Here is a 7,460-nt window from a genome sequence, read left to right on the forward strand (position 1 = left end):
CAACTCCCTTGAACCACCCAACAATCTAGGGAGAACAAAGTGTATTATCCCCATTTTAAAGACAGGAGAACTGAGTCCCGGGGAGATCACATGACTTCCCTAACTCACATGATCAGGGGTTAGCCAAGCCGGATTTGAACCAGTGCCATGGGCTTCAGAGCTCCAGCCCCCGGAGTGGCCGTCCTGGGCCCGTGCAGCGTTGAGCTTGGGGGAATCTCAGTGTCCTCATCTGTACAACGGGGTCCCGGCCCAACCTGCGTGTGGGGAGTATACGCAGACATGCCCTGCATGGGACCCCGGACTTGTCCTCACAAAGCATCGGGTGTTATGCTGCCAGCTCACCTCTCTGGAGCCCCCGACCCTTGAGGGGCATACAGGCTGAGGCAGGCAGGTGGAAGACAGACAGAAAGACCGAGACAACTGTACAAACAGCCTCGGGTGGTGCTTACATAAGTCAATAAGCAAACAGGGCAGCCCAGTGGGAGTGACTAATCGTCTTAACCAGCGCAACAGTGGGCATAATGCTCCCCGGCCACCAGGGCACATCCCTGCTGAAGACCTGGACCGAAGACAGTGGTCCCAGGTGGGAACACAAGGCCAGGGAAGCTAGATCTCTCTCTCTCTCTCTCTCTCTCTCTCTCTCTTCCCCCTCCTCCTTCTCTTTCTTGGGACTCTGAGGGCACCTCTTTCATTCTTTCTTGGATGGAACAGTACAGAGGAGCCCAGAGTTCAAAACCAACCTCCACCACACCCCAGCTGTGTAACCCTGGGTGAGTCCCTGCCCTCTGGGCTCGACATGAGGGTAATTCTGGAACCGGCACATTTGGTGATGGCATTAATCTAGCGATTAATTGTGGATGCTCCGCAAACAGAGAGCTCTCAGTAAATGGGAGCTCTGGGTCCAAGCCCCCTCCCTTGGAAGAGGCCATTTCCATCGTTTGCCCCAGAGGGAAGCAGCATAGGAATGACCATACCCGTATTACAGATGGGAAACTGAGGCCCAGAGAGGAGAAGCGACTTCCCTAAGGTCACCCTGCTGGTCGTTGTTAGAGCAAAGTCAGATGTGAGCTTAAGTTTTAGGACTCCCAGAACAGTGCTCAAGGAGAGGGAAGCACAAACAAGTCAGGAGGGCAGACTTCCCAAGTCCCAGCCGCCCAGAGTGAGATCTTTTCGCCTGTGGGATCTGGCGAGGGCGTGTGGGGGTGAGCGAGCGGGTCTGCGTGCGGTGTGTGTGAATGTGTCCATGAACCTACACAGGCCCGGGAGGGAGCGGATGAAAACGCCCCTGGGCGGCCAGGGATGCCCGCCGCGGGCCGGTGGGCCCTGTGTGCAGGCGCCCCGGGGCTTCCCCTCCCTGAAGACCACCACAGGGCGGAGGATGTATCTCAGCCCCCACCCGTCATCTCCCCATCCACCACCCCCCCCCCGCCTCCCCTGGCTCCTTCCTGTTTTGATGGAAGGAAAAAATTTCAGCTTTTTCCTTCTTTATTTTTCCAGCGCGGTGACTCGCTCGGGAAAGGAACTCCCCCCTCCCCAAACCATCGTAACACCTGTACATCGATGCCATAGATCTAGGCCCATCCTGTTGTGCTGGGATAGTCACGGTTATTTTTGGGTGCTTTACGGGGGTGGTACCCCAGGGGAGGTGATATGGGGGGGGGCGCTCAGCTGCCTTCTCCCAGTCCACATCCCCCCCCCCTCCCAGATTCCTCCCCGCCCCCCTCCCAGTCCTCCCTGCCTGAGCTCTGGGAGGAGGGAAGGAAGCCTGCTAAGCCAGGATATAAATAACTCAGGTGGTTACTCAGCTCCTGAGAACATGATAACATGAGTCATGATGTGAAATCAAGAGGAGCCGTGAGCAGCCTTGGGCCACCGCCCGGGGCAGGGCAGTGGGGCTCCAGGGAGAGGGGGGCGGTCTGGTGCGTGGGGACCGGCCGGGGGCAGGGCCGGGGAGGACGGGAGAAACGGCAGCCCCACCGAACGGTGTCAGACAAGCCTCATCCCGGCTCGGACCCTCAAGTGACTCACCTGGAACTGTGGGTGGGGGGAGGGGGCCTGGGCTTCGTTCCCAAGGCCCTCCCGGAGCTGGGCAGAGGAAAGAGGACAGGGCCCACTGTGAGCATCGCCGGCCTTCTCCCCGTACCTGTTAACACATCAGTGGGAAGGTCGGGTCCGTTGGGACTTCGAGTCCCGTCCCCCGTTTCCAAGGCAGGTGCCCCAAGGAGTCCCCTGGGCTCCCGTGGGACTGGCGGGAAGGAGTCACAGCATGCGAGGTGGGGGAAAAGGTGCCTTCTCCCTCCGGGGTGGCCCTCAGTGGAGGACGATCCCCACCCTCCTTTGGCTGCCTGGCCACAGCGTGGGCATGAGGTGGGGCATACGGAAGCAGGACACCGTTAGGGACCACTGGCCTAGCCCGTGTGCGGGGTCGGTCCCCGGGGCGCCGGCAGGCAGCAGGGTCAGAAGCGAGCTCCAGCCCCTGCCCGCTCGCCTGGGCTTCAGGCTCCCCTCCAGAGCCGGGCAGGCTTGGACCCTGGGTTGCCATGGCAACGGGTTCTGGAGCCTGCGCACGCACGCGGAGCCACCCTCCTCTCGTGTCCCCCCGCAGCTGCCCGGCCTCGCGGGGAGCGAGGGCTTTGCCGGGATGAGGGCCCCCAGCACCTGTCCCGGTGTCCTGGTGTCCCGGTGTCGTGGTGTCCCGGCGGCAGGGCAGCGGGCTCGGGCTCAGGTGACTGCCGCGGACCCAGGCTGCGAGTCAGGACACCCGGCGTCTGTGTGGCCTTGGGCAGCTCGGTTCCTGGGTCTGAGCCTCAGGCTCCCGGACTGTACAAGGGTAGAATAGGGACGGGGGCTAATGGCTGTCCGTTAGTGGGACCCTCGGGTGTGAGGGTCCCCCAGCTGAGCAGTGAGCCCCCTCCCTCATCTATCAGGCGTCTCCCTTCCCGCCTCGGGCCTTTAACCAAGGGCAGCAGCTCCAGAGCCTGGCCTGGGACCCTTGGCCTGGCTTCTCCCCCAGCAAGGGGCAGGTCACCCCACCCCCCCACCTCTGCCTGCCCAGACAGCCTGGCATGGCTCAGACCCAGCCATTCAACGGACAGCCTGCCCTCTGGCCCCTCGCAAACAATGAGGACTCCAGGAATATTGTCCCGCCTGAGCTGAATCAAACGCTCTAAATTTAGCCCATCTGATGCGTCCTCTGCTTCCTGCCCCTGCTGCCCTCCTTTCAAGGCGATGAGGTCACCCCGGAACTGCCTGCCCCAGCAGCCGGGCCCGGGGGTTTCCAGGTCCAGGGCTCCCCTCCTGTTCCTGGGGAGTGGACTGCCAGGGGGTAGGGGCCATGGGTCTACCCTCTCTCTCCCTGCCTGTCCCGCCACCTCGCCTCTCGGGCTGCTGGGCCCAGAGCTGAGTCTGCAGGAACTTTTAGCAGCGACCCCCCGAGGGAGGGGCGGGAGAGCTTCCGGGCACCAGGGGCCTGGGCATGTTGGAAGACACACGACATGGCCTGGTTGTCCCCCTGGCCGAGCGCTGGCTGCAGGCTGGGCCCAGCGCCCGGGAAGGAGGGGACCCTGCCCTCTCGGAGCGGGCAGGATAGAGGAAGGAGGCCGACGAGCTTGTGAATGACCAAGATCATTTTCGTCCTGCCAGATGCTCTGAAGGAAATAAACTGGAGAGGACCTGATGGCGAAACCCCGGTGGGGTGGATGGCCCCGATTTAGAGAAAGGGTCAAGGGAGGCCTCTCTCGGAGAGGTGACACTTGAGCCGAGTCTTGGATGACCAGAAAGAACTATTCGAAGAGCTGGGTGGGGCTGAGCCCTCCGGGCCAGAAGAGGGTGAGGGCAGACTCCAAGGAGAGAAGACACTTTGGTGGTTTGGGGCAGTCTGGAGGCCAGGGGTCCACTCCCAGGAGGGAGTCAGGAGGCACCAGGGGCCAGGTGGGGAAGAAGTCGGGGTCGCTAGTATTCCCCGAGCGAGAGGAGGTGCCCTTCCCCGGGGTGATGAGCAGGGTAGCCGGTGCCTGACTCAGATTTAAGACGATTTGTGGGCTGCTGTGTGGCCAGGGGTCAGCAGACAGCCCAGGAGGAGGCTGAAGTCACAGTACCTTGGGGTACTAAACACCGGTTGCTGGAGGGCACCTTCAAGGTTTACCTGCTTTGGCCCTCTCCCGAGTCTCTGAGGCCCAGAGAGCCTGCGTCTGCCCAAGGTCACACAGCAAATGGGAAGTCTGCCTGGAGAACCTTTTATAGAAGGTGGAAGAGGAACTTTGCCACCTGAAGACGATGTGTCTTTTCGCCAACCCCACGTCTGATGAGACACCGCCCTCAGCCCAGGCTCCTGTTGCCGGGCCGGTGACCCGGCCAGAGAGGCACAGCTCCTGGGGGACGGGGTGGGGTCTGGCCCCTCTCTGGCCCGCTTCCTCCCACATCCTGTGGACAGGTGTTCCGACTCCGGCCCCTCCCACAATCCTCCCCAACCGCAGCCCTCCCCCCCTGCTCTGCCAAGAATCCAAGGTTGGCAGGGAGTTGGGGGGGGGGGCTCTGGAATGTCGCTTTCCGGTGCCAACACCGGTGTGCCAACCTCAGCAGAGGCCTCGGGGGCGGACGGGGGAACACCGGATCTCGTCTGGAATGGGGAGGCTGGCAGCCATGAGCCACCACCGGGAAGGGCAGGGCCCTGCCTGTCACATCTCAGGTGGGGGCATCTACACTACACTAGAAACCCCCCCTCAGGGCTCCCCGAACTACTCGCCTGCTGGCTCATCTCTCCTGGAGTGGGGGAGCTGTTTCCCTAGCGACCGTGCCCCCCATCACGCCCTTCCCCTCCAGCTACCTACACCCTCAGCACTTCTTGGTTTATACTTGAACCCTGTTGGGGTGGGGGGAGGCAGCGCTCTGTGTTGGAGATTCCTATTAACCCTTTAGACGCGGAGTGTGGAGAAAAGGGTTTGGGGCTGAGGCTGATCTGGGTTCAAATCCCATCTCGACAGCGACTGCCTCTCTGGGCCTCAGTTTCCTCATCTACACAATGGAGACAATCCCCCCTACGTAAGAATTGAATATGGTGGGGGCACCTGGGGTGGCTCAGTCGGTTGAGCGTAGTACGACTCTTTTTTTTTTTTTTTTAATTTTTTAAATGTTTATTTATATTTGAGAAAGAGAGATCACAAGCAGGGGAGGGGCAGAGAGAGAGAGACGGAGACAGAAGACGAAGCAGGCTCCAGGCTCCGAGCGGTCAGCGCAGAGCCCGACGCGGGGCTCGAACCCACGAACCGCGAGATGGTGACCGGCGCCGAAGCCGGACGCGGAACCGACGGAGCCACCCAGGCACCCCGCAGTACGACTCTTGATTTCCGCTCAGGTCATGATCTCATGGTGAATTCAAGCGCCGCCACTGCGGTGATCTCTGCACTGAGCACGGAGCCTGCTTGGGATTCTCTCTCTCCCTCTCTCTGCCCCTTCCCCGCTTGCACAAGCACGCGTGTTCTCTCTCTCTCTCTCTCTCTCAAAAGTAAATAAATAAACATTTAAAAAGAAAGGGTTGAATGTGGTAACAGCGGCACCAGCCCGCCCCCACCCCCGCCCCAGGCCTTGGCACACTCCAGCTCCTTATCTGTTTCTTGCCTCCCTCCCTGACCACCTAGGAGAAGTAGACTGCTTCTCGCCTCTGCTGGCCGGGGGGAGGGCCTGGGACCTGGTGAGGATCCTGGCTCAGGAGTCAGACCCACCTGGGTCTGAGCCCTGGCTCTTCCACTGGCCGGCTCTGTGGCCCTGGGCAAGTTACTAAACCTCTCTGGGCCTTCATTTTCTCATTTGCTTAAGGGTACTAATAACAGTACCATAGTAGCAATCCCTTCCCCACCCGGGGCTGTTGGGACACAGCGGTCACTGTTAGTATTATCAGCCGCTGGGGGAAAGAGGGTGCCGTGGGGGAGCCTCGTGTCTCCCCAGTGGCCCGAGGTTGTTGGAAGCTTCTGGTGAGGGGGCCGGGCAGCCTTGAGCGGCGGGAGCGAGGACGGGGCGCCCGGCACCCACAGCCCCCTTGGCCTGCCTCTCTCGTGGCAGAAGCCGAGGGGCTGGCGATTCTCCGGGGACCCCCCACGCTCCCAGCCATGCTGGTGGTGAAGCTGGGTGAGGCCTCTTTTTCCAGCCAGATGCCCTTTAGGCCTGGGGCAGGGCCACCCCCTCCGCCCCTCTGCCAGCAGGGCCCAGGCCAAGACGCCTTTATTTTTAAACCTGCGAACAATGCCTGGCCCGGCACAGCCTCCTACGGAGGACGGAGAGAGCGAGGATGGGCTGGGAGCCACACTTCCTGGGCCGACACTCCTCGTCCCAGACAGGTACCCTGCTTACTTCCCCTCGTCCCTGGCCTTGACACTGCTGTCCCTCTGGGAGGCGGGGGATGGTCCAGATTCTAGAGTGCCTGTCCTCTGGCTGGGATGAGCCGCCCCCATCAGACAGGCACGGATGAGACACGCTTGCCTTGTGGTGCTTGGCCCCTCCTCCCCTGCAGGGGGCCAGTCCGAAGAGTGGCTTCGGAACCCAGAACATCTGGCCCCTCAGATTCCCCTTCTGCCCCCATAACCCCCCCCCCCCACACAACACCAGGCAGAACATTCTGCCTCCTCGAGAGGGCTCCCGTCCTGCCCGGTGCCAGGGATGTGCTGACACCTCCCCTTGCTCACAGCTCGTCAGAAAAGTCCTGAGTCTGTGCAGCGGGAGGCCAGTGCACCTGGCAGTGACCAGCAGCTGAACACTCCTGGAGGGCAGGACAAGGTCAAGAGACCAGGGATGTGGAGTCTAGTCCTGGATCTGCCATCGGCCCCCCGTGTGACCTTGAGCAAGACCATCACTGTCCTTCCTCCCTCTATTTCCTCTTCCATGAACCCGGGAGAATTACCCCGCCCTACTCCCCCCTCAGGATGGGAGAGGGCTTGATAACCTCTGAGCTGCTGTGCACCCGTGGGGCACAGGGGCCCCTGACGAGCAGGAGACACTGCAAATAGGTGTCCCCAACACCTGGTGATCTCCACGGAGAGCCTCGCACACCAGACCCCAGAGCCAGAGACGGCCTGGCTTCAGATCCCAGCTCTCCGCTCTCAGTCGCAGAGTTGGGGCACGGTAACTACCCCTTAGCACCCCTGTTTCCCCACCAGTAAAATGTGATCCTGATCGTACCTGCCTCACAGGGCTGCTGGGAAGCTCAAGACAGAATACTTAAGAGTAAGCACTCAGTAAGCACTCGCTCTTACCATGTGCCCGGCGGAGCCGCGATGGACGTGTGTGTTCGCACGGAGAGTGCGTCCTGGAGAATGTGCACGAAAAGAAAACAGGCACCAGAGTCGGGGTGTGGATTTACACGCCGGCCCGAGTCCAGTGGCCCGGTACGGGCACCGATGTCCGAGGACAGTGTGTGTGCCCAAGCCTGGGGCACGTGTGTGCCGAGGACGTGCTCCCCAGGACCTGAA

At 61.4% G+C, this 7,460-nt stretch overlaps 1 long non-coding RNA gene across 1 annotated transcript; it reads right to left on the bottom strand.

Moving 5' to 3' along the window:
* Positions 1-207: 207 nt before the first annotated feature.
* On the bottom strand, positions 208-2,857 carry LOC124501325 (uncharacterized). The gene is made up of 3 exons (XR_006959739.1): positions 2,659-2,857; positions 2,029-2,143; positions 208-254 (listed from the first exon to the last, which is right to left on the bottom strand). It is a non-coding gene; the product is annotated as an uncharacterized LOC124501325 (long non-coding RNA).
* Positions 2,858-7,460: the final 4,603 nt, after the last annotated feature.

This window comes from Lynx rufus, unplaced genomic scaffold (assembly GCF_022079265.1).
Source record: "Lynx rufus isolate CCGP_SWC_20201006 ecotype Redwood Valley unplaced genomic scaffold, mLynRuf1.p SCAF_7, whole genome shotgun sequence".
Taxonomy (NCBI): domain Eukaryota; kingdom Metazoa; phylum Chordata; class Mammalia; order Carnivora; family Felidae; genus Lynx; species Lynx rufus.